This window comes from Phacochoerus africanus, chromosome 8 (genome assembly GCF_016906955.1).
Source record: "Phacochoerus africanus isolate WHEZ1 chromosome 8, ROS_Pafr_v1, whole genome shotgun sequence".
Taxonomy (NCBI): domain Eukaryota; kingdom Metazoa; phylum Chordata; class Mammalia; order Artiodactyla; family Suidae; genus Phacochoerus; species Phacochoerus africanus.
In genome coordinates this window covers 101,416,827-101,442,597 of record NC_062551.1, presented here as the reverse complement: position 1 = coordinate 101,442,597, position 25,771 = coordinate 101,416,827, and the positions used below count along the sequence as shown (strand labels likewise).

Sequence of the window (25,771 nt, the reverse complement as noted above, 5' to 3'; positions counted from 1 at the left end):
AGATCTTCAGTTATAGATTATATTACATATAGTTTCCCTGTGCTATACAGTAGGTCTTTGTTGTTTATCTATTTTATGTATAGTAGTGTGTATCTGCTAATCCCAAATGCCTAATCTCCTCATTTATCCCTCCCCCACCTCTTTCCCCTTGGTAACCATAAATCTGTTTTGTAAATAAGCTCATTTGTACCATTTTCTTATATTCCACATGTAGGTGATATCACATGATCTTTGTCTTTGTCTGACTTACTTCATTTAGTACCATTGTTTCTAGGTCCATCCACATTGCTGCAAACGGCATTATTTCATTATTTTATGGCTGAGTAATATTCCACTGTGTATATATGTACCACATGTTCTTTATCCATTTCTCTGTCAATGGATGCTTTGATTGCTTCTGTGTCTTGGCTATGGTAAAGAGTGCTGCAGTGAACACTGGGGTGTCTGATCTTTTCCAACTAGAATTTCACCTTTTCCAGATACACGCCCAGAGGAGTGAGATGACAAGTCATTGTTACTTCACTGACAAATTGGAAAAAGAAATAATAGGCTGCCTTCTTCAACCATGAAGTTGAGTTTCCCTTGGGCAACATTCTAGTAGACGAAGCTTTGCTTTTATTATACCTTCTTCTGTAACCATGAAAATCTTGGCTCTCGTTATCATGTTGGGGTTAATTAGAAAAAGAGAACAGGTGGCTGGAAATAGAAAAGGAAGTGAAGAACAAGATCAGATGTTTTATGTCTTTTTATCTTTCCAGTGATATTTCAGAAGGAAAAAGAAGCTGAAGGAAAATAAAGGGATGTTAAACGCATTTGTTAGACCCATGTCACGGGGGCTCATTCTGTGCACCTCACCCTGGGTCTTAGCCTCAAAACCCAAGTCACGGCACAACTAAGGTCCTGAGCATTTTGTCTGAGAATCAGATTCAGAAAAAAGAAGCAAAGAAGGGAGGGAGAAATGGGGAAAAAGAGAAAACAGTATTGCTGAGGATGCAAAAAAGCTCCCCCAAATAAAATTAAATTACATGCATCTGATTGAAATTGTAGATAGTTCCTTAAAATATTTCTAGCACACAAACTATGGAAAGGAGAAATTAACCATACTAGACACAATTATAACCAGTTTAAGACACAAGAGTTTAAATTAACATACTCTTTGAAGTGCTGCCATTTTTGTTTTAATCTATGAAAATAATACATTTGCCTGGGTTTTGCACAGAGAGATTTATGACCTAAATTTCTTCCATCTTTTTTTTTTTCATGAAATCTCACATTCCTCAGCCACAAATTCTCCTACCATAATTTGTTAGCTTGATGAACCATCACTCCATATATGAACTAGACATTGACAGGATCTCAGGCACCACCTCTCCTTCCTACTGAAGGCAAAAAATCTCTTGAACTTTTTCACAATCCTTCTCTGGCTTTTCTTTAATATTTTGCTATATAATGTTGCCTGTAGCTATAATTTGATAATTCCGCAGCTATATGGCATCCCATTTAATGAATAGATCAAAATATTTAATCCATTCTAGTAATAATACTAGAATTGGGCTAGATTCCAACTCTTAGCCATGATGTATAAGGCTGCTGCAAACTTTCTTGACCTTGTCTACGGAGGCACATGTGCAAGAGTTGTCAAGATCTTGAAATGAGAGTAGGTTTCTGGTTTGTGGACAAGAGGCACGCTCGAACTCACTAAATATGGCCAACTGGTTATTGAAAGGTGCTGTGTGAATCTACACCTCCAACAGCAATGGGCATTCCCACTCTTCAAAATCCTAGCCAGTACCTAGCATGTGCCATATTTTTAAAATTTCCTATCTGGTACGTATCATGGATTTAATTTGCATTTCCCAGATAACTAATGAAACTGAGCATCTTCTCAGAGATTTATTATGATTTCCCCTTTTATGAAGCATCGGTTTGTTTCCCCATCCTTCTCTTGAGTGGTTTGCATATATTCTGGATACAACACCTTTCCCAGTTGTATGTCTTTTTCCTCTGTGGATTCTCTTCTTAACTCTGTGGTTCTCTTAATGAAGAGAAGTTGTGATTTTTGAGATAGTCAAATCTATCATATTTTTTTCATTTGTGGGAAGTGCTTTGTTGTGATCCTGAGCTCATGAAGTTATTCTCCTCTGCTGTCTTCTGAGAACCAAAAAACTTCTGTTACACTTAGGACTTTAATCCACTTGGAATTGACTTTAGTGCATGGCGTGAGATAACGATGTGATTTCATGTATTTCCCCATGGATAATGAATCGCCTCAGAATTAAGTCCTGAAAACCCCTCTTTTCCTACTGACATGTGATGGCACCTTTGTCATAAATCAAGTGTGCACAGACGTAGGGATCTGTTTTTCAATCACTTATTCTTTCCAACTAGACTATTTGACTTGTAGCAGTTTCTTCGCCTTAAATATTATTGCTTTATAACGTTTTTTTTAAAATGTGACAAAAATGAATGTGACAAAGTAGACCAGGGCACCCAGAGAAGACCACCCTTCCAGCTCTGAGACTGCCCTGGAACAAGACCCATTTATAGTCATGAACTCATATTGAGGACAGCTGTGTGCCAATGATGGAAGCAATACTGAGATGGAGCTCTCCAAGGTCTAGGGAGATCTGGGAGGGATCTGAACCACAGACTGCCCCAAAATGATGTTATAACCAGTAATAGAAGGGTTTGTGTATAGAAGGGCCAATATCGGAAATGCTGTGGCACAGTGAAAATGAATCCCATTAGTATCCATGAGGATGCAGGTTCGATCCCTGGCCTCATTCAGTGGGTCAGGGATCCAGTGTTGCCATGAGCTGTGGTGTAGGTCACAGACATGGCTTGGATCCCAAATTGCTGGGGCTGTGGCCAGCAGATGCAGCTCCAATTCCACCCCTAGCCTGGGAACTTCCAGATGCCTCGGGTGTGGCCCTTAAAAAAAAAAAAAGCAAAAAAATAAAGGGTAGTGGGGGTAACATAATTCTACAGACTCCAGTCAAAGTTAGTGACAATAACAAATTATGTAGTTTCATGGCCACATCGTCTCACCGGGCCTATTTACTAGCATCTTCTCTTAGAAAGAAATCCCAAAAATCAGGAACCCAGGGCTGGGGCAGGTGGATCTCACCTCTTGGTTCCCTACATAAGGATTCAGAACAATCGAGGCAATGCTGTACTCTGACTGCTCTCTCTGCCCTGGCCAGGAGAGTTGGGCTTCCCAGAGGAGAGAAATGACATGCAGAGTCATTCAAACATTCACTGAGCACCTACTGCATCTGAGCAATGTGCTAGCATTAGGGATCCTGAGATAATCCACATTTCCTGGTCCTCAATGGTCAAGAAAGACACAGGACATAATCTGGTTCTATTACCAAGCCTCTGAACCCCCAGCCTAGTTTGACCCAATCTTTCAAATCACAAGAGAAATGCCTTCCTAGGTGTATTACATAAATATGAGGATAACTGTTTATAATAAATATTCAAATGCTTTCAATAGTTGAATGTGATATGTGCATGTCACATCATGGTATACTGCAATTAAGACTGAAGGGCTTCTTTCAAATTCTGCTCTGAGTTCAGAATTCCCATTTTGCACAGATTTCTCTTTAGAAAGACCTAAAATCAGCACTATTAGGGTCAAAATGAGGAAGGGGGTTGCTTAGTCATGGCACAGCCAACAGAAAACAGAGAACAAAGAAGAAAATGATAAAGAGGATGCTCTTTTATAGAAAAGATCAGATCGCAGTGACCGACCACAGGCAGGTCACGGACCCTCAGGATGGTGGGTGGTCCTCGACATCCAGCATCATCAGAACCACACAGTTAGGTGAAGTTTACAGGGAAAACAGTGCAGGATGCAGCTCGGGAATTTACATCTTTAGTCACAACTGCAGGACATTCTGATGCAGTTTCAGATGTTATTTTAAGCTCACCTTCAGTCTATACTCATGGAGCATGAGCAAATTCAGTGCACGAGTGACCATTTTACTGTTTAATTCCTGGGGATAACCACGCAAATGATTCAAGCCCCCAAGCATGAGAAGTGCCTTTTCCATTTACTGAATTAGCTAACTGCCAAATCCATATGGCATTTTGGGAAACACAATCAGCTATTCATCTTCAACAAGGTTTGAACAATTCATTTCAAAATTCTAACTGTTGCTTCAGCTACTCCCTTTCTCTAGGTTTCCAACCAGGGTTATGGAGATTAGTATCATTTCCTGGGTTCTCCTCTTTAATTACAGTTGAATTTGTCAAAGCAATTGGGTTCTCAGACAGTGTAAGAAAGAGCTTTCTGTTGAGGGGAAATGGAACTGCTTCTTTAACAATCTTCGGATCACTGAGAAATGGAAATAAATCAAGGAGAAAATATTCAAATTCTACTTTGTTGTAAGGCCAAAAACATCTCTGACCAGAAACACTGTCAAGTTGGAAGCCCTTACCTATGGAAAACTTCCTTCTCATATACATGCCTTAAATTCTTTGTAGGTTAAGGTCAAGTTGTCTTCTGGGCAGCCTCTAAGCTATTCATTCCAGTACTTGATTGGAATTAATAGGTATGGATTAAAATGGATTTAAGAGATAAGAAAATTGAAAGACCCACTTCCAAATATCTGAAGCATTAGCAGATAGGGTTTCATTTGTTTGTTTGTTTTGTTTTTGGTTGTATTGGGCCGCACCTACAGCATATGGAAGTTCCCAGGCTAGGGGCTGAATGGGAGCTGTAGCTGCTGGCCTACACCACAGCCACAGTAATCCAGGATCCGAGTCACATCTGCAACCTACATCACAGCTCAAGGCAACACCAGATCCTTAACCCACTGACCAAGGCCAGGCATCGAACCCACATCCTCATGGCTACAGTCGGGTTCCTTATCACCAAGCCACAACAGAACTCCCAGGTAGAATATGTGCAAATTATTTTTTTAAATGCTGGCGGATAATGTTATCAACATGTGTGCTCAGAAGGCTGAGCAGTATGACCCATCTGGTATGTGAATCACATAATGTACCGGGCAGTTTATTTTAAAAATCCAATAGTACAATAATTATGCCTTTTTGGAAAACTGGGAAAGGGGAGGAGGTTGTAATTCTATGAAATGAACAGAAAAGATGATAATATTTGAATATATATCATGGGCAGATATTGCGCCTATATTGGGGATTTATTCTGTTTGCAAAGAACATAGCACAAGATGAAAAAAACAACAGTTGAAAAAAAACTCAACTCCTATTTGAACTTAAAATGCACACAGAGGAGTTCCCATTGTGGCTCAGAGGGTTAAGAATCCAACTAGTATCCATCCGTGAGGATGCAGGTTCGATCCCTGGCCTCCCTCAGTGGGTTAAGGATTTGGCATTCCTATGAGCTGCGGCATAGGTCACAGACCCAGCTCAGATCCGGAATTACTGTGGCTGTGGCATAGGTTTGCAGTTGCAGCTCCAATTCGACCCCTAGTCTGGGAACTTCAATGTGCCGGGGGTACAGCCCTAAAAATAAAAGTAAAATACACATGAAAATGATTTTATATAAAACCATGTTAACTCAGGGGGAGAGATAAATTAAGATGAAAAATATACTCTATTAGTGCCTATGCTTATTACAGAATTCATTTGTCTTAACAGGCTAGAGTTCTGTGAAGTAGAGAGGTAAGCAATTCACTGCTTGTGAAATGAGGTAGGGTTAACACAATTTAGAGCCACTGGTGGATTGCAGATATATGGCAATTTTGTATTTATTTTACTAAATGAATTTTTCATTCACTCAAAAGAAAATTAACTCTGGAAAAGCAAGTTAAAAAAATGAGTATCTAATTTCTACTTCATTATCTCTAACCCAATTTATGCAAAGAGCTAAAAAGGTCAAGGTCATACAATCTGGGATGAGCCAGGAGGTCCCAGTCCTTTCTAGTAATATGGACAGCATCTCCCAGTAATGTGAACTTTCTTCAGAGTCCCCAGTGGTCATGGGGGAAGATGTGGGTTAAAGGTGAGTAGCTTAACAAAGTTTCATCACAACATTTGAAAACACTCGTGGCATCTGACTTACAAGTAATACATAGTACATTGGTGTCATCTTTTATACAAAGGGTAGCTCATAAAATTGGTATCACCCACATACAACATAAAAATAAACTGGTGCAATAATGCAATCCCAGTGACAACAATAAGGAGAATTCCCATATCACTGGTCTTTATGAATGCAGGGAGTAAAAACCACTAACCTTTGGGGTTCCTGTTGTGGCGCAGTGGTTAACAAATCCAACTAGGAACCATGAGGTTGCGGGTTCGATCCCTGGCCTTGCTCAGTAGGTTAAGGATCTGGAGTTGCCGTGAGCTGTGGTGTAGGTCGCAGATTTGGCTTGGATCCTGCGTTGCTGTGGCCCTGGTGTAGGCGGCAGCTACAGCTCCGATTAGACCCCTAGCCTGGTAACCTCCATGTGCCGCAGGAGTGGCCCTAGAAAAGATGAAAAAACAAATAAATAAATAAAAATAAAAAATAAATAAATAAAACCCACTAACCTTTATTCCATTATGTCAAAAGATAACAAAATTTGTAAGTAACATTGTCCTCAATGATTTGAATGAATTTCCATCCTTCCAGCCCCATTAACTGAATAATTCTTAGCTCATCATCTCATTTCCTGTTGTATACAGCTGGTGTCTTTATTATGGGTACTCCAATCTGACAAATAGGCTGTAGAGCATGAAAACTCACTGAGGAAATATGGATCCGTGCAAGTGCCCATTAAAAAGAAAGATGAGCCCAGCAAAACATCCTGCTGAAATGTTTCAACCTGTGCATTCTGCTTATCGAAGGGAGATGTCATCCAAGACTAACTGATGCCTAATAAAAGCAGATAAAATGGTCTATCAGTTACTGGCTCCATCCCATGCTTGGCGCATAACTGGAGAGTAGTGAGGTCTGCAGGGCAGTTACTTCCCACACCCCAAGGGTGGTGGGAAATGATGAGGAAGGGGCAAGAGAAATAGCAGCCTGACAAAGCACCCACTTCCAGTGCTCTGTCTCCTTCCTGTAATTATAGCGTGAACGTACACCCCTTGGAGCAGTATAGCTCTTGGGACGCTCTTGGGTCACACCCAGTTTCCAGGTAAAGCAGAGATGAGTGCTTTCGAAGACAGGATGCTTAGGGTTCTATCTGAGCACTTGTTCTACCTTTATGCTTTGTCTTTAAATCTGGTACCAGGGACCTTCACCCACACATTCAATGTGGCTTCAGTGGAATCCTAAGAATATCTACACGCTGGTCTCTCAGAGTTCAAGAGAGGTGAATGAGCTTGGCTCCAGCCTCAGGAGCTGACTCCACATAGCCTTTGCCAGACAGCCTCTGCCAGGTGATTCTAAGGGAAGGCCACTTGCACTTCTTACATGGCAGAACCCACAATGTGCTTTGACTAAGTTCTGGTTGGTGTGCAGCCAGCTTCACCACTAAGCTACTCAGTAACTTGACAAGTCACTTGACCTGTCTGGGTTCAAGCTTCCTTTTCTAAGAATTCTCCACCACTCAGCATTCTACAATGTGCTAGGCAATTATTGTGATAAGCCACTGTTTTCATAGCTTTTACTATCTGATTTTCAGTCAATCAATTAAACTGTACACAGTATCCAAAAAGATTATAAGCATCTACTAGGGAGCAGGTTCCCTGCACTAAATAATTACCTCAGTTACCAAAGGTGTCACAAGCCCCGCTCCAATCCACGCCCCCTCAATTATTACCAATTATTGGTAGGAATTAAAATGCTCATGTCTTACAGAAATGCATTTGGTTTTTGCTGTTTTGCCACAACAAAATGCTAGAGGTTTTTTTTTTTTTTTCTGAATTAATACATTTGACTCTTCAGGCATTAGTGAGTTGCCAACTTTTTCCTTTTTGTTTTGCCCTATGAGACATAAAAAACATCTTCGCTATACTCTTTCTCCCCTTCTCCCCTCCCCCCACATCAGGCACATAGAACCACTGTCCAAGGCTGCTTCGAGGAACAAGGCACCATTCTGTGTCCCAAAGTAGAAAATCTGATTCTCACCACCATATTTACACATAGTTCATGGAATAAGAACCACATTCAGGTCACATTTCCATGGGAAACATGCAGAAAAGATGAAAGCTATTGATAAATATCACTTCCAGATAGAAAAGTCTGCTCAACATGGATAAAAAAGGTCAGAACCTGAATTTGTTCTTGGATCCTATTTCATCGATGCTCAAAATGACATTTGAAATTGGTTTCTTAGAAGTCGACAAAGCATGGAGTTCCCACCGTGGCTCAGTGGTTAACAAATCCAACTAAGAACCATGAGGTTGCAGGTTCGATCCCTGGCCTTGCTCAGTGGATTAAGGATCCAGCACTGCCATGAGCTGTGGTGTAGGTTGCAGACGTGGCTTGGATCCCACATTGCTGTGGCTCTGGCATAGGCCAGCGGCTGCAGCTCTGATTTGACCCCTGGCCTGGGAACCTCAATATGCTGCAGAAGTGGCCCTAGAAAAGGCAAAAAGACAAAAAAAAAAAAAAGGTTGGCAAAGCATGATTTAAGGTTACAAAAATATTACTCCCAGTAAGCATCTTGAGTAACTCTAAAGCAAAGCTCACTAAATCATGTCAGCATCTGTTTTCTTCTGAATCAGTCATAGGCACTACTTTTAAATATGTTTCGGCTCTTAAAATCACATCTTTCATAACAGTTTTCACCATCTGCAAAATGTGGCATGTGACTGGCCCAGGTGACAGTGACTAGCAATTTGCTACACTAATATACATAAATGTGCTAATTATTAAAGAATGATCCCCCTTGCCAATCATATTAAAAAAGAGAAAGGAATTAAATGACGCAGGAAGAACATTACACGTGACTTTCATTCCTGCATACTCAAATGTTTTTTTCATTATATAATTAACAAAGTAGTGTTATCCTAGCACCAAAGCAGACAGATGGATAAATGGAACAGGTTAGAAAGCCTGGTACCTGACATTTGGTAAAGAAGGCAGTATGAATGAGCAGAGAAGTGTACTGAGAAAATTAAAATTTTTTTAATTTTTAAATCTCAAACTCCAGATGGAGAAAAATGGTGAATGCTTTTTGAAATGAAGAACATACACTAGATTCATTAGAGTAAATGTGTACTGTTGGAGAGATAAATGTCACTAAGGATGGAGGAGAAAAGAGAAAAAAGAATAAAGTAAAAAATGGGGGCTCTGTATGGATCAGTGATGATGGTGTGCCATGACAAATGTGATCAGTTACATTCAACCTATTTGAGGTCAAAAAGAAAGAAGGAAGGAATAAAAAGGGATGATCAAAAATGTACAGTGAATATACATCTGACCTTGGGGAGAAAAGTCTTTCTAAGAATGAAACAAAGAAAGAAACCACAAAGGAGATTGACAAATTTTACTACACTATAATAAAATCTTCCATATGTCAAGAAAAACACAAATAATTTTCAAAAGCAATAAACTAGGAAAAACATTGGCTATACATATATGAAAAGAGGTTTATGTCTTAGTATGTGAAAGGGCCTTACAAATCAATGACAACCCCATATAAATAGGAGCTAATTATCATGAGCAATTTACAAAAGAAATAGTCATAGGAATCAGCTAAGCACAAGCATTAGCCTATGTAACTTCCAATCTATAAAAACAGAAGAGGGATATACCCATGACCATGAAAATAAGAGAAAATGGAACAGAGGGCACCCAATGAAGAGATCTTTATATATTTCTGGAAGAATAAAAACAAATGGGATTGAGGAGATAAAGGAAAAAGTCAGAAAAAGCCACATCCTGGAATGTACTATAAGAGGGCGGCCCAGTTGTGAAGCTGTGGCACAAGTTGCAGCTGCATTTAGGATTCCATTCCTGGCCCAAGAACTTCCCATATGCCATGGGTGTGGCCGAAAAAGAAAAAAAGACAGCCAAGAAAGTAAGACTCAGTCAGCTTAAGAGAGCAGAGAAACTCTGGGATCAAAATCCACAATACTGTGGAGCAGAGGTAAGAAGCAGGGTTCAACACAAGCAGGATGTGCAAAAAGAATAGCAATATGTATCCATCCTCCTTCTTCAGCCCTATCTTTATCCAGAATAAAAATAAGACAGGATGCATCTCTCCCCCAGGCAAAAATAAGCCAATAATAATAATACTAATAAAATGATGGCTATTGTCTCCCTCACGTCCACAAGATGGCTGCAACAGATCCAGGCATCACATCCTCATAAAGCAAGATCCAGAAGTGGAAGGTGGACTCCTTCCTTGTGACTATTTCTGAGAGGAAAGAACTTTTTCCTAGATGCTTTCCTCCCTTTCCACCTGCTCATATATATCTCACCTAGTAAGATTTTTTTATTTTCTATTTGGTCATATGGCTACCCCTAAACCAATCCCCCTGGCAATAGGAATGGAACCATCACTATAGCCTAGACCAGTCATCATTTACCTGAACCCCACAGCTGAAAGGCAGATATCAGGACAAAATCAGGACTCTTACACAGATGAAGGAGGAGTTGCTGTTGTCTAGGCAACCATCAGTGTCTGTCACATCAGTGTTATTAACTGTGTAGAAAGAGTCAGGAATTTGTAACAATGGTGATATATTTACAACAGAAGTGATGTTTTACAGGGCAGATTCTCATAAACCATTGCCAAATAGCAGTAACAATCACCATACAACAGTGTTTTAAGTTTTATGACACCGTCCTAGCTCTGCCTTAAATATTTTATTTTTCACAAATCCCCACTGAGAACTTTTCTCTGCAGTCTAGTTGGCATCAGAATACACATCACGTTGATTTTCCCATGTGGCCTTCTTTCATACTTCCCCCCACCTGAAGTGCTCTATACCGATCTTTGCAATGAATTACTGCTGTCATTGCTATGCTGTTTCCAGCTAACCTTTACCAAACACTTGTTATGTTCTTGGCACAGTGAACACATTTCATGAATTACCTCCTTTCTTACTCTAAATATCCATAGAAAGTAATGCTGTTCCCCTATATTCAGACAGAAAAGATAGGTCCACCATTTCTTCCCCTGCCTCCAACCCAATCTGAACGTGACTGTCCCAGCATCATGGCTGCTGCCAGAATTTGGTCACTTTTGCTTTCTCTTAAGCCCTATGCCCATAAAAGGGTTATAATGTGTGCTCATTTTTATCACTTATATCTTTATGTGAATGAACAGTCTGCAGGCAGGGTTGGGTGAAATAAAGGGAAGACGTCAACATGGAAATGTTTTATGCAGCAGAAGAGAAGGAAGCAATAAAGAAAAACCACCCACCGAATGATTTTGCCATTGCCCTAATGCAGCCTTTCCTCATAAACAAAACAGCCAAAGTAGCCAGCAACTGATTGAGCGTCTACCAAAAGATGGATGTCATTTCCCCTGTTTACAGGCGAGGAGAGCTCAGAAAGGCTAAGTAGTGTTTGAAGGTAATACAGCCAGTCTAAGCGGTAGATCACAGTTCAAACCAAGCTACCCAATTCAAAGACACGCCCATTCCTCCTCAGCACCACCCTGTCTCCACATTGCTATACCTTATATTCTTTAAAATGTTCCTTTATCAGCGTTCTCTTGTGGCACAGCAGGTTAAGGATCTCACGTTATCACTGTAGTGGTGTGGGTTCAATCCCTGGCCCAGGAACCAGGAACTTCCACATCCTGTGGGTTGTGGGGGGAAAAAATGCCCCTTTATCTTGAAATCTATCAGCAATTTTTTGTACCTTTGTCTTAGTGTGAACATTTCCTTATGCCCCCTGCCTCCAGATCTAGACTCCCTGGAGATGTGCCTTTTGGATGGAGCATAAACAAGTGCTCTTCTCTTCGCAGGAGACAATTCATAAAAAACAAACAAACAAACAAAAAAACAATGGAGGGGAGTGGTGATGACATAAGGGATTCAAAGGGGGCATATTACTCAGGGTTCTTCAGAGACACAGAACCAATAGCATAGAGGTACAGCTACAGAGGTAGCGCTACAGATTTTAAGGAATGTGCTCATCTGTGTTTGGAGCTGGCAAGACCAGACCTGCCAGCGAAGAGTTGATGCTGCAGCCACGTTTCTGGAGGAGGAATTTTTTCTTCCTCCAGCAACCTTGGTCCTTCATCTTAAGTCCTTCCATGGATTGGATGTGACCCACTCATGTTATAGAGGGTCATCTGCCTGTACTCAGTCTGCTAATGTAACTATTAATTATAAATAAAAAATACTTGCCCAGTAGTATCTAGACTGGTATTTACCAAAAATCTGGGGACCATCGCCTGGCCAAGCTGACATGTGAGATTAACTATCATAGGAAGGTTGGATGAAACTGTCAGCAGGGCCAGCAAACACACAGCATGTGGGCACAGCCAACTCCTCTGAGCCATGACAGACACTACTCATCAGCCAAGGCCATCTCCCCCACTGAGTTCTGCACAGCTCAGCTCCAGGAAGTCAGGCTGAATTGGAATACAGATGAATCCACTGGCCACACCAGCACCATGACCACAAATCACATGCAACACTCCCACCACCCACTGACTTAGCAGTTCCCAGCTCCCCTGAGGTCTCTAGAGGGTCTACCAGACAGATTTAGAAAATCCAGATAAACTAAAAGTAAGAAAATACTTTCTGGAGTTCCTGTTGTGGCTCAGTGGTTAACAAACCCAACTAGCATCCATGACGACTCAGGTTTGATCCCTGGTCTCACTCAGTGGGTTAAGGATCCGACGCTGTGGTGCTTTGTGGTATAGGTCGAAGACACAGCTTGGATCTGGCATTGCTGTGGCTCTGGCGTAGGCCAGCCGCTACAGCTCTGATTGAACCCCTATCCTGGGAACCTCCATATGCCTTGGGTGCAGCCCTAAAAAGACAAAAAAAAAGAAAGAAAAAAACCACTTTCTCTCAATTAACATATTTCAGAGCAAAAAGATAAAGCTTTATTATAAACTACACATGCAATTTTCTAGAAAAAAAATGAGTACTCTCATTAAAATATATCTTTATTAACTATCTACCATTCCAGCCAAAGGCCAGCAAGTATAGTTAACCTTCAACTGCAGCCTCTCAGTCCCATAATGGCCTAAAGTTTTAATAACTGCAACCACTGAAAATTTACACTGATAAAATGTTATAGTTGCCTTTGGGAGACAGCAGACAGAGGCAGCTGAGAGCTCCTGCAGAGCCCTTTTTTGCCCCAAGATTCCAGGAGGACCACACAATCGGCAGCAGCTTGGCCAAGGCCAATGGAGATGGGTGTTTTCTAGGAAGAGCCCTGGTCAAGCCATGCCAACATTATGATGATTACTGAGGTATCACTGGGAAGAGAAAGGTTACTTGGAGAGAACTGGCCCAAGGTAGCCAGATCAGGTGTCAGCCTGTGGGAGTGACCTTGGGCTGGGGCTTGCTGGACCCTGCAATGGGAGGTGAAGGTGTCTGCAGTGAACAAGGGCAGACAGAGGAGAAACGCTCCCAGCCCCCTCCTGCCACCTGAAGCCCAGGACTGTGCCTAGTACCTCCATCCACCCCCTTTATCAGGTACAATGTCCTGGTGCAACTGTATTTGTATATATGACTCACAAGGCTTCACACATTTGAGATATTCAAAAATATTCCGATTTTTAACAAGAATACCTTTGTGCATCATGCAGCAAAATATGTGGTATTAGCAATTTTGGCAGAATTTCATCTGATCCTATCAACCACTAAATAGAGACCAAAAAACCCAACTTTGCCACTGAACACAAATAGATTACGAGTTAGAGAATAAGGCCTGTTCCTTTTATAATCAAGTCTGTCTTTGATTCCAAGATATCTTTGATCTCTGGAAGCAGAGCATTTATTACTTGTCTTCATTAATTATTTAGAAGTCTGTCTCCATGATTGCCAGCTCTGTAAGTTTCCATCATCTGACCTTAAGTAATAAGCACTTACAACTTTGGTCTCATGACCCCAGTTCTTTCACTGGCTGGCAGAGCAAGTTAACCTCTGGCTTTCAATTTTTCTGTGCTGAAATTAGGGGTTGGGCTGGCAACAGCAGAATTCCCATTCTCTGCGAACCAGAGAACTGATGCAGTCCCTTAGCATATCCTACATGCTCCATTACAACAACAGCACATGTATTTAATATATGCTAAACATTTTTATTTATGGAATGACTCAAAAAACTATACAAGTCAAAGGATATGTTTTCCCAAACGACCACAACAGTATCTCTGGTCAGATCCCAAGTTCTTCAGAAACTTGCCATCTCTCATCAAGAGGCAGAGTCTATTTCCCTTCCCCTTGACCCTGTGTGAGCATTTATAACACAATGTGGTAGCAGAGATGGCTCAACTTCCAAGGATAGGCGTTACCACATCCACCTGGCTTTTTCTGCCTTGGGATGCTCAAGGTGGAACCCAGCCACCATGCTATAAGGAGACTCAGGCCACAGAGAGGTGTTCCAACCAACAGCACCCAGCTAGGATCTTAGCTGACAGCCAGCCTCAACCATCAGTTAGGGAAGTGAATATGGCTTCAGAGGATTCCAGCCCCAGAAATTCAGGTCACCCCAGCTGAGGCCAATGGAGCAGGGACAGGCTATCTCTGCCAAGGACCCTTCCCCATATGGCAGGGTCATGACCCAAATAGTGTCCTGTGGTTCGGCCACTGAGTTTTGTGGTAGTTTGTTATGCAGTAAGAGAGAAATAAAACAAGGTTGGTAGTATTTTATCCTCATTTTACACATGAAGAAACTAACAAAAAAAAGACTATGTAAACCGCCCAATATCATAAAACTTGTCAGCAGAAATTTGAACCCAGAAAGGTTGACTCCACAGCCTGGGCTCTCAGTATGCTATATGCTCAGTATGCTACTTAATAAATAATGATTGATAGAATGATTAGTCCTTGATTCATAGCCCTACTTATTCCTCTGCTATTCTGCCAACCAAATTATTCAATATTTTAATACGATTTTTATACAATTTTATGTGTTTTCCCCCAAGAAATCATGTTACCAGAGGCTAAGATGATTCAATGTTTTAAAGGGGGGGAAAAAAACCAATACTCTGCATCAGAAAAGAGTTTTTCTTGGTGTCTTTATACTTCCCAAGAATATAATTGAATTTTTACTGCTTGGAGAAGCAATTTCTAAGGTGCCCGACTCAATTCATTTATACCAAATCTATAAAGCCCCTTCTGAGGAACATATTAAAACTATAAAGATCAGGTCCTGCCAAAAAAGAAAAGAGTTATGATGGAAAAAAAGAGGGGTGGGATCTAGATTATATACTTTTCTGTTCTAAAGTTTATGACATAATCAGTATTTTGAAGCAAGATATTTATTTGCTGAAAAGTCTTGAGGAGTTCCCGTTGTGCCTCAGTGGGTTAAGAATCTGACTAGTATCCATGAGGATGCAGGTTCGATCCCCGGCCTCACTCAGTGGGTTAAGGATCCAGCATTGCCGTAAGCTATAGTGTAGGTTGCAGACATGGCTCAGATCCCACGTTGCTGTGGCACAGGCCAGCAGCTACAGCCCTGATTCGACCCCTAGCCTGAGAATTTCCATATGCCGCAGGTGCAGCCCTAAAAAGAAAAAAAAAGTCTTATTTAAGCATTGTCTGATTATAATGCATGAGATATGTTTCATTTCACAGCTTGTTAAAAATTATTTAATCATTAAAATCCTACAAGTGGATATTGTAATATGCAAAAGAAAGAGCTTAATTAAACCATCCTAATTACTACTAACCATGAAAACTCTCAGATCCTCTCCCAGGAGATACCCTGCTTTGACTGACCACACACTGCTGCATAATACATGTGAATTTCCTCAGAACTCAAGGAACACAACTGCTGGAAGCCTTATGTAGAATTAAACAAAAAATTTCAAATATCAAATCATGGGGCGCTGTGAGTATTCTGCTGTGTATGTTGTGTTATATTGCATAGCTTTCTCAGCTTCTATTTTTTTTGTTTTCCAAGTCACTGGTTCAAGATACTGACATTTTCCCCATGTCCAAAAAGAAGAACAGCCATCAGGGACATAAAAGCCCAACAAAAGCAGCTGGCAACTCAACTGTGAGCCAAAACAGAAATGAGGGGCTGGCTTTGGTTATATTCTAAGTGGAATAAACTCATGTTCTTTCTGTTGATGGACAAAACAGAGTCGAGATAAAGGGCAGTTGCTTTACTAAGCTCTGTGCCTAAGAATGACAAGCCCCCTGACGGCAAGGGTCAGGTTTGGGTGGCAGGATCCCAGGTCTGGCACAGAGCATTTGCCTAATAAATAATTAACTAACAAGGAACCAAGCTCTGGGAATTCAGAGGGAAGCTTCAAAGAATCCTCTTGAAGCTGGGAGCACGGAGTGATCATTAAGCCCTGGACCACACCACGGTGGTCAGTGGCAAGTGCAATGCAAGCACCTGTCCGGCCTGGCCCCTCTTTAGCATCACTCCTACCCCTGCCATCTGCTGTGTGTGGTTACAGACCCAGAAATGGGAATGCCAGCCAGAAAAGGGGGTAGGGTATTAATTCTGGGCTGTCTGGGGTCTGTGCTCGCCCAGCCCCAGCACATGGAGACAGCAATCCAAGAAAGAAACTCAGAGCACCTGGCCCAGAACCCACCACAACCCCCGACAAACTTGTAGGTCATTCCACACCTGCCCTCTGCCCCTACCCTACATTCCCTGGTTGCCTAATCTAGGCTTTCTCCCACAACTTTCAGACTTGCAGAGAAGTTCCAGCAGTGCTATGGACCACGGTGCTGGGCACAATCCAGCCTGGCCAGGACGACCCCGGGAACCAGCACACAAGAAGGGCCAAGCTCCTGAGGCCGCCCCTCAATGTCCTGCCCTGTGGGAGAGGCAGAGCTCAGGAGGATTCCCTTTCAAGGGGGCTCTGCCTACAGGGACCCTGAGGTCCACGGACCACATCCAGGAGCGGGCAAGGTCCACCTTGGAGAATCCATCTGTCCTCTTCAGCAGATTGACAATAAAGAGCAGTGAGCAAAACTGGCTACTCGGAGGAAGTCCTGAGGCACCCAACTACTGCAAGCAGTCCCTCCCCTCAGGGAACGGAAAGTGGTGGTCTCCGGTGCAGTGACCATAACATTGTGGAAGACAGAGCAGTGCCCACCACAGCAACAGACAAAGAGAACTGGCCTGTGTACAGGCCTCAGGTGCACTTCAGAGACGGACTGACATTGTTTCAGCACTGCTGTAGATGGGGAGTTGGTCTGGGGACTGTGTGACATCTAGCAGCATCCGTAGCCTCTAGACCAGATGCCAGGAGCCAGGGCCAGCTTCACCAAGCAGGGGACCATTGTAGTCACACAGAGCCCTATGTTCAGAAGGCTCCTGGGCTTGATTCAAAGCTCCACTGCTGATACCTTGAAACTCTTAATAATCCTATCTTTCAACTTGAGTCTTGTAAATGAAGTTGGGTGAGATGACAGAACGGCCTGTCCAGAGGAGGTATGGGCAGTGTGTCACCCCTGTGCCCCCCACATGCATGTACATACAGCTTCAGCAATGCCCTGTGAGCCCAGGATTCTGGTGGGTCATGACATGTATGAGTTCAGCGAGGCTCAAAGCCTCAACACGAGGATGAGGTCAATGTGTTACATTTACGACTAAAGGAGGAACTTGGGGAGGCCACACTCGATGTCAGGACCATAGCTCGCTCAGAACACAGGAAGAAGGCAATGCCAGCTAAGAAACACATGCAACTATGGGACCCTATCATGTTCTCTCTTGTTCTTATTGCTTATTGTTATCAGTCAACAACCTATGCTGTAAACAACAACATAGAGAAAAGGGAAAGACAGGGTGAGCCTTAGCTCCTTTCTTTTCAGTCCTTCCTGACTCATCAGTGAGCCTAAGATAGCGCTTGTGGGGAGAACAGTACATATCATGAAGTGAAATAAAAATGGTTCAGTAAGTTTTACACAGTGTTGCCACTGTTCTGGTCAGAAATACATATGCGAGGAATTCCCTGGTGGCCCAGTGGGTTAAGCATCCAGCTTTGTCACCACTGTGACTCAGGTCACTGCTGTGGCGCAGGTTCAGTCTCTGGCCCCAGAACTTCACATGCTGCAGGCACAGCCAAAAAAGGAAAAAAAGAAAAATATATGCATGTACAAGCTATCAGATTTAAATTGTGTCAATTCATTGATTTGGCATACAAGTTATCTTTGCATTTAAAACTAGTATTGCATAGTTTTAAGATGAATGGTATTAATTTAAAATTTAAAAAAAATAAGTAAGACCTAACAAAATTTGCAGGCTTTTGCACAGCAAAGGAAACCATTAAAAAAAAAAAAAAAGACAACCTACGGAATGGGAAAAAATAGTTGCAAACGATGCAAATGACAGGGCTTAATCTCTAAAATACACAAACAACTCATACAACCCCCCAAAAAGAATAAAAAAATGGGCAGAAGACCTAAACATACATTTCTCCAAAGAAGACATACAGACGGTTAGCAGGCACATGAAGAAAATGCTCAACATCATTAATTACTAGAGAAATGCAAATCAAAACTACAATAAGGTACCACCTCACAGTGGTCAGAATTGCTATCCTTAATACATCTACAAATAACAAATGCTGGAGAGGGTGTGGAGAAAAAGGAACCCTCCTACACTGTTGGTGGGAATGTAAATTGGTACAACCACTATGGAAAACAGTATGGAAGTACCTCAGAAAACTAAATATAGAACTACCATATGACCCAGCAATTCCACTCCTGGGTGTATATCCAGAGAAAAAGATAATTCTCACACACACACACACACACACACACACACACACACACGCACCCCTATGTTCATTACAGCACTATTCACAATAGCCAAGACATTGAAACAATCTAAATGTCCACTGACAGATGAATGGATTAAGATGTGGTACATATACACAATGGAATATTACTCAGCCCATAAAAAAGAATGAAATTTTGCCATTTGCAGCAACATGGATGCAACCAGAGATTCTCATACTAAGTGAAGTAAGTCAGAAAGATAAAGAAAAATACTATACGATATCACTTATATGAATCTAAAATATGGCACAAATGAACCTGTCTACAGAACAGAAACAAACTTACAAGTGAAGTAAGTCAGAAAGATAAAGAAAAATACTATACGATATCACTTATATGAATCTAAAATATGGCACAAATGAACCTGTCTACAGAACAGAAACAAACTCATAAACATGGAAAACAGACTTGTGGTTGCCAGCGGGGAGGAGGGCAGGGATGTGACAGACAGGGAGTTTGGGGTTAGTAGATGCGAACTATTACATTTAGAATAGGGAGTTCCCATCGTGGTGCAGCGAAAACAAATCTGACTAGGAACCATGAGGTTGCGGGTTTGATCTCTGGCCTTGTTTAGTGGGTTAGGGATCCAGCATTGCTGTGAGCTGTGGTGTAGGTCACAGACGCAGCTCGGATCTGGCGTTGCTATGGCTCTGGCATAGGCCAGAGGCTATAGCTCTGATTTGACCCCTAGCGTAGGAACCTCCATATGCCATGGGTGCAGCCCTAAAAAGAAAAAAAAAAATAGAATGGATCAGCAATGAGATCCTGCTGTATAGTACAGGTAACTATATCCAGTCTGTAGGGATAGAACATGATGGAAGATAACATAAGAAAGGGAACGTATATACATGTATGACTGGGTCGCTCTTCTGCATAGCAGAAATTGGCACAACAATATAAATCAACTATACTCTAATAAAAAATTTTTAAATAAATATTTAAAAAATAAAGTTTAATAATGGTAAAATGGTAAGCATTTAAAATTTTAATTGTTGTTGATTTAGGAAAATATGAAATAGCAAATTTAAAACACTATGACTGAGTTCCCATTGTGGCTCAGCAGGTTAAGAATGTGACTAGGGAGTTCCTGTCGTGGCTCAGTGGTTAACAAATCCGACTAGGAACCATGAGGTTGCAGGTTCGATCCCTGGTCTTGCTCAGTGGGTTAACAATCCAGCGTTGCCATGAGCTGGGGTGTAGGTCGCAGACGCGGCTCAGTTCCTGCGTTGCTCTGGCCCTGGCATAGGCTGGCAGTTACAGCTCCGATTCAACCCCTAGCCTGGGAACCTCCATATGCCGAGGGAGCAGCCCAAGAAATAGCAAAAAAGACAAAAAAAAAAAAAGAATGTGACTAGTATCCATGAGGATGTGGGTTAGATCCCTGGGCTCGCTCAGTGGGTTAAGTGTCCAATATTGCCACAAGCTGTGGTATAGGTCACAGATGTGGCTCGGATCTGGTGTGGCTGTGGTGTAGGCTGGCAGCTGCAGCTCTGATTTGACCCCTAGCCTGGAAACTTCCATATGCCACAGGTGCAGCTCTAAAAGAAAAATAAATATTTAAAAAAAAACAACACCATGACTAGTGGAGGGGAGAGAGAGAGAAGGAGGGAGAAAGAGCAAAGAAGAAAGGAAAAAGCTTTATATTTTAATACCACTCTTTTAGCCACTCCCACAACATTCAGACAATCTGGGCCTCTGCAGTGATAATACAGGATCCTTAACCCACTGTGCCACAAGGGAACTCCTATATTTTAGTATCTTTAATGACATTTTGTCCTGCTTTCTAAACAAGGCGCCCTACATTTCTATCTCGTACTGTGCCCTGCAAATGATGTAGCTGCCATGCCCAGTAGCACCCTTCTGCCATGACAAGGAAAACTATCTCCACGCCTTATCCAATGTCCACTGGAAGCAGGGGGACTAAACTGACCCTGGCTGAGAAGCCCTGCACCAGACAGTGTGTGCTTTGTAAACCTGGCAGTGCCAGTGTTTTCAACTCTGTCGACTCTGTAGGGTCCCAGCGCAAAAAAAGATGCTGAAATGTAATATCGTCATATGTAAATTTTTCTGCTTTTTAGGGTTTTAGGCCTGCACCTGCGATATGTAATTATTATAAACATAATTAATTCCTGAATAATTGGTGCCTCCCAAGTTTTTCCATTGCAGGCCATTGTAAGATAGAGAAGGGTGACAACATATCTCTTTCTCTCTCTCTCTCTCTTTTTTTTTTGGTAAAAAGAGAAAAGGGCAACTATGAAAGAGATAGGTAGACAGTAAAACTTGCAGACCACAGGTGGTTTCTCTAGCAAATCAATTTTAAGAACAAGTATTTAAAAGAATGACCTAAAAAGAGATTCCTTTAAAACACTCTGCACCCCCGCATGCCCTTGGAAAGTCTCCCCATACTCAGAACATATGTGGTTCCACCCAGAGGCCAATCCAACCCAGCTTTCAGGGTGTGTGTTGGTCCTAGGGAGGCAGCCACACACGCAACTCCCAAGGCCAGGGCCATATGGGGAAGGCACCTCAGCTCAGTGGCAGCAGTGGGCTCATAAAATATGTAAGGAGATCATGGGAACTTTTTCTTATGGGTTCAGGCAAGATGACCCTCTAGGGTTAAAAAATTTAAACACAAATTATAACTCAAATTTTTATGTGACGTATAATCTATTGAATTATTTTATGGTAACTTCTCCATAAACCATGATCCCAACTCTATTTGATAAAAGAGATAAGTATTACTGTCCTATAAATAGGCCAAACTGAGGTTCAGAAAGACTAAGTAACTTTCCCCAAACCATATAGCAGGTAGGTAGAAAATTCTGCTATTAAAGCCAAGTTTCTGACTCCAAGCCAAGAAACATTTTCCAATGCCATGCTGCTTGTATATATCATATATTAAGTTGGAACTTTTTTTTTAATTTTACAGACTAAAATGATCATTTTGAGCAGTAAATATACATAATCACCTTTTATACTGGTATAATGAAAAAAAAAAACAATTCAGGCAATTCAATCACAGGATTACCAAAACCAAGTGGGACACTTAGCATATTAAATATCATTAAATATTCATTTTCAGACTCATGCATTATATGTTATACTCTATAAATAATAAATATACTCTTCCCATTTTGTCATATGTAAATTGCTTCCAAGTTAAATTATGTAACAAAAATATGTCTGAAGCCTAAAGGAAAACTGATGTGATAATGTACTTATCTTGACTCTTTTCTTCTGTGTTTGAAATCTGCCTTCTGAAATGTGGAACCAAGACAATTGCCCCTCTATCTCCATTTGACCCAGACTATTGTAGGAACACCAAGAGCTACCTGAACGTCACTGGTGAGGACATAGAATTGACACTGCCAGGGGGCATCCCTGGGTGTGTGTCATGGGTTCTGCCTTAGTCCTTCTTCAACGTGACTCCATACCCATCTAAGAGTCACATCTTCAAGGGAGCCATCAGGCTGGGGAGTTATCCTCCCAAGGTCTCAGTGCAAGTCCCTGGTTGATGTCCCCCTAGATCTGCGTGCGCCCACATTAGAGGACTGGGCTAACTTGACTTTGACCCCTAGCCTTACCAAGGTGGAACTCAACTGCCTATGGATATACAGACCTTCCTGCTAACTGATGTGGGTAATCCTGCTCCTCTGGCTACCACAGTCACTGGGTGACTGACATCTCACCATGAACAAGTGTGACAAGACCACTTGCAGTATCCAAAGAGCGACAATCCTACAGTCTTGCCAATGACTAGAAGAGGTATCTTCCTTCCATCAGAGCAGGACCTGGCTGGAAAGACCCTATGTGGGCAGCAGAGTTAGAATCTTCTCTTGCTTTTTACATTAATCGGATGACTATGGGGTGAAATGAAAGATGACCATTGACTCCTTCCTTCATTCATTTATCCACCATGTACCAAGAACATGCATAAGCCTGGTTCTGAGAAAAGAAGACACAGGAGGAACAGGAGTGAAGATTCTGGCAAGCTGCTGGCCTGGTCCACTTGCTCTTTGAAAAGTTACATCAGTGGTTCTCAGCCCAAATGCACAATCGATCACCTGGAGAGCTTTTAATGAATAGATATGCTTGGAGCACATCACAAAAGATTTTTATTTTACCAGCCTGGGTTAGACCCAGAGCACTGATACAGATTTTAAAAGCTTCCAGTGTGTAGCCAGCACCAAGAACCCCTGAAATACAACACAGATAGTTACAGGGTGGGTTGGAACCCCATTGGGGCCAAGAAATAAAATATCTATGATCAGATCAAAATCCCAACGTTGGGAGTTCCCATCGTGGCACAGTGGTTAATGAATCAATCTGACTAGGAACCATGAAGTTGAGGGTTCGATCCCTGCCCTTGCTCAGTGGGTTAACGATCCGGCGTTGCTGTGAGCTGTGGTATAGGTCGCCGACACGGCTCGGATCCCACATTGCTGTGGCTCTGGTGTAGGCTGACAGGTACAGCTCCGATTAGACCTCTAGCCTGGGAACCTCCGTATGCAGCGGGAGTGGCCCAAGAAATGGCAAAAAGACAAAAAAAAAAAAAACCAACGCTTTCAGTATACTATATTCTGATTTCCTTTGGTTTTTCCCTTGATATTTAATAAAAGTCTACCTACCTCTGCTTGAAAAAACAGAAAAGAACACATCTACCTGTGCTGGGGGCAGTAGTTTAGGAGGACAGAGCACATCCTGGTTCTGTCCTAGTGGTGGCAGCAGTCACAAAAGGGAGATGACCTCAAGCAGAGTCAGGCCCAGGTCAAATGCATTTGCTGTTCTTTTAGATCTTTAATATGTTTCTCCCTTGAGGACATCTTTATTGTCATTTAAAATTTATAGAGAACATTTTTTTAAAAGGTACATTTATGAACCTAAAAGGTAAGATAACAGGGACTCTCTTCCTCCCCTTGTGGTCCCTGCCACCCCACCCCACACTCCAGCACTCATGCATGGCCCAGTGGCACTAAAGGATGGTCAACAGGAGAGGGTTTCTCTGGAATAAGGCTTTCTTTCCTATTCCCCAGGGAAGGCTTTCCAGGAGGAATCAGACCCAGAGAAAGGCAGTCACTTCCTCCCCAAGGGATTCGACCCTCTGCCCTTCAATTCTAGCCCTTTAGTGTACTTTTGTATATCAAAGTCCTAGTGTTTGTCCCCTAGCAGAGTACCTGGCTCAGAGAAGACAGGAGGGAATGTTTATTGAATAAATGAATGAATAAATAAGTGAAATTATCTAAAGCATTTACCCTTCACCCCACCCACCTATCCCTGCTCTTCCCTGACAACTGCAGCCCACTCCTGTCAAGGATCCTATGGCCTTGATCCCCAGGCCAGGCTGTCGTGCTCTGGTCTAAGGTGAGGAGGAGGGGTGGCCCACCTATTCTTTTTCCTGAGTTCCCTCTAATGGCCAAGAGTCCCACCCTACTACTAGCACTGCCCCAAAAGCACAGGAAAGAATGACAAAGATAAATGGAGACTTAAAGGTTGTCCTTCCTGACATAAGCTATTTTTAGAGCAAAACAACTATTGCTATGGACTTGTACAGCATGGCCTGGATTGATGGTGAAACAATCTCTTTTGAAGCATGAGTCAGATTGCAATTAAGGCTCTAGAGGACCTCATGCTAAATGCCCTGGCTAGGGGTGATCAAAAGCTCATCTACAGTACTGCCTTAAAGATATAATTTCATTTTTTATTTCTGCAAAAAACGTAAAATTAAAATGGAAAGGCAAAAAAATATATACAAGGATGTAAGAAATAATTCCATGAAGAGAAATATGAACACCTGTCAGACAACCCAGATGTGGATTCCACAGGAGCCTCCTGTCTAATTACCAAACAGCCCCATCATATGGGATTTATGAGAGGTGTCCAGAACAGAGACATTGCACTCATAATATGAATGTAGTTCTTGAGTTCCATAAGCTCTATTTCTCTTATTTGGAATAAAAAACAAAAAAAAAACATTTTTTTAAAGAAAATGGAAAAGGCATTTCATGTATGTCTCTTAATTTCTGGAGGTAGATGCTCTGTTTCTATTTGGAACATGAAACAGCAGTGTAACCACAAATTAAAGAAAGATGTTTTTACATGATGGAGGATCATGTAAGAAAACGAATATATATATATATATGACTTGGTCACTTTGCTGTACAGTAGAAATTGACAGATCACTGTAAACCAACTACAATTGAAAAAATAAAAATCACTAAAAAGTAAAAAATAAAAAAAAGAAAGGTGATTCTAGTTTGACATTTCTTTATAATGCTGTGCCTTGCTTTAAAAAAAAAGAGCATGTGGCATGCCTAGCACATAGTAGGTCTTCTATGTAGCTCTCCTGCATTCATCTCCTCTGCCCAATAAACATCTGTGCTGAGAACTAAGATGCTAAACCTCTAAGATGCTAAGGAGGGATATTTAGGAAATGAAGCATATTTCTTACACAAAGTCATGTAGCAAGTCAGGGGAACTGGAAGAAAAACTCCAACCCACCCTCTCCTAATCTCCAGCTAATAACTGTGGGATTGTTTTGACCAACAAAGTTTATGGCTTTCTTCCCAAGAAGATTTATGTAAGATCAAAGAGCATGTTCAAAGAACAGTATCTAAGAATGTGTGTGTGGCTATGACCTACAATCACAGAATAAGAACTAAGGTCTCCAGGGGGGAAAGGGCATACAGAACGTGAAACAATATTCCAAATTCCAGAATATTAATTTCTCCTAACTAGAAAGTTAAACATTAAAAATATCATGCATAATACCTTTACCGGAAAATCACCATTCAGCTTTTAAACTGAGAGAAGATCAGAATGAGTCAGATCAGCAAGATGACCATCTGCTTCCAAGAACGCAGCTGTGCGCCTTTAAACAGCAACTTTCCATGATTCATAACTTATTCATCCCAGGGTGCACTCCGACATCTGCTTTATCATCAATTCAGCTAGTTGGAGCATTTTGCTT

The 25,771-nt window shown here is 41.7% G+C and overlaps 1 long non-coding RNA gene across 1 annotated transcript in view; it reads right to left on the bottom strand.

The window, feature by feature from the left end:
* Positions 1-395: 395 nt before the first annotated feature.
* LOC125134454 (uncharacterized) overlaps positions 396-25,771 on the bottom strand; it is a 61,637-nt gene continuing 36,261 nt past the window's right edge. Inside the window, exon 4 of the long non-coding RNA XR_007136637.1 lies at positions 396-696. This is a non-coding gene — a long non-coding RNA (uncharacterized LOC125134454). The remainder of the gene's footprint in view (positions 697-25,771) is intronic.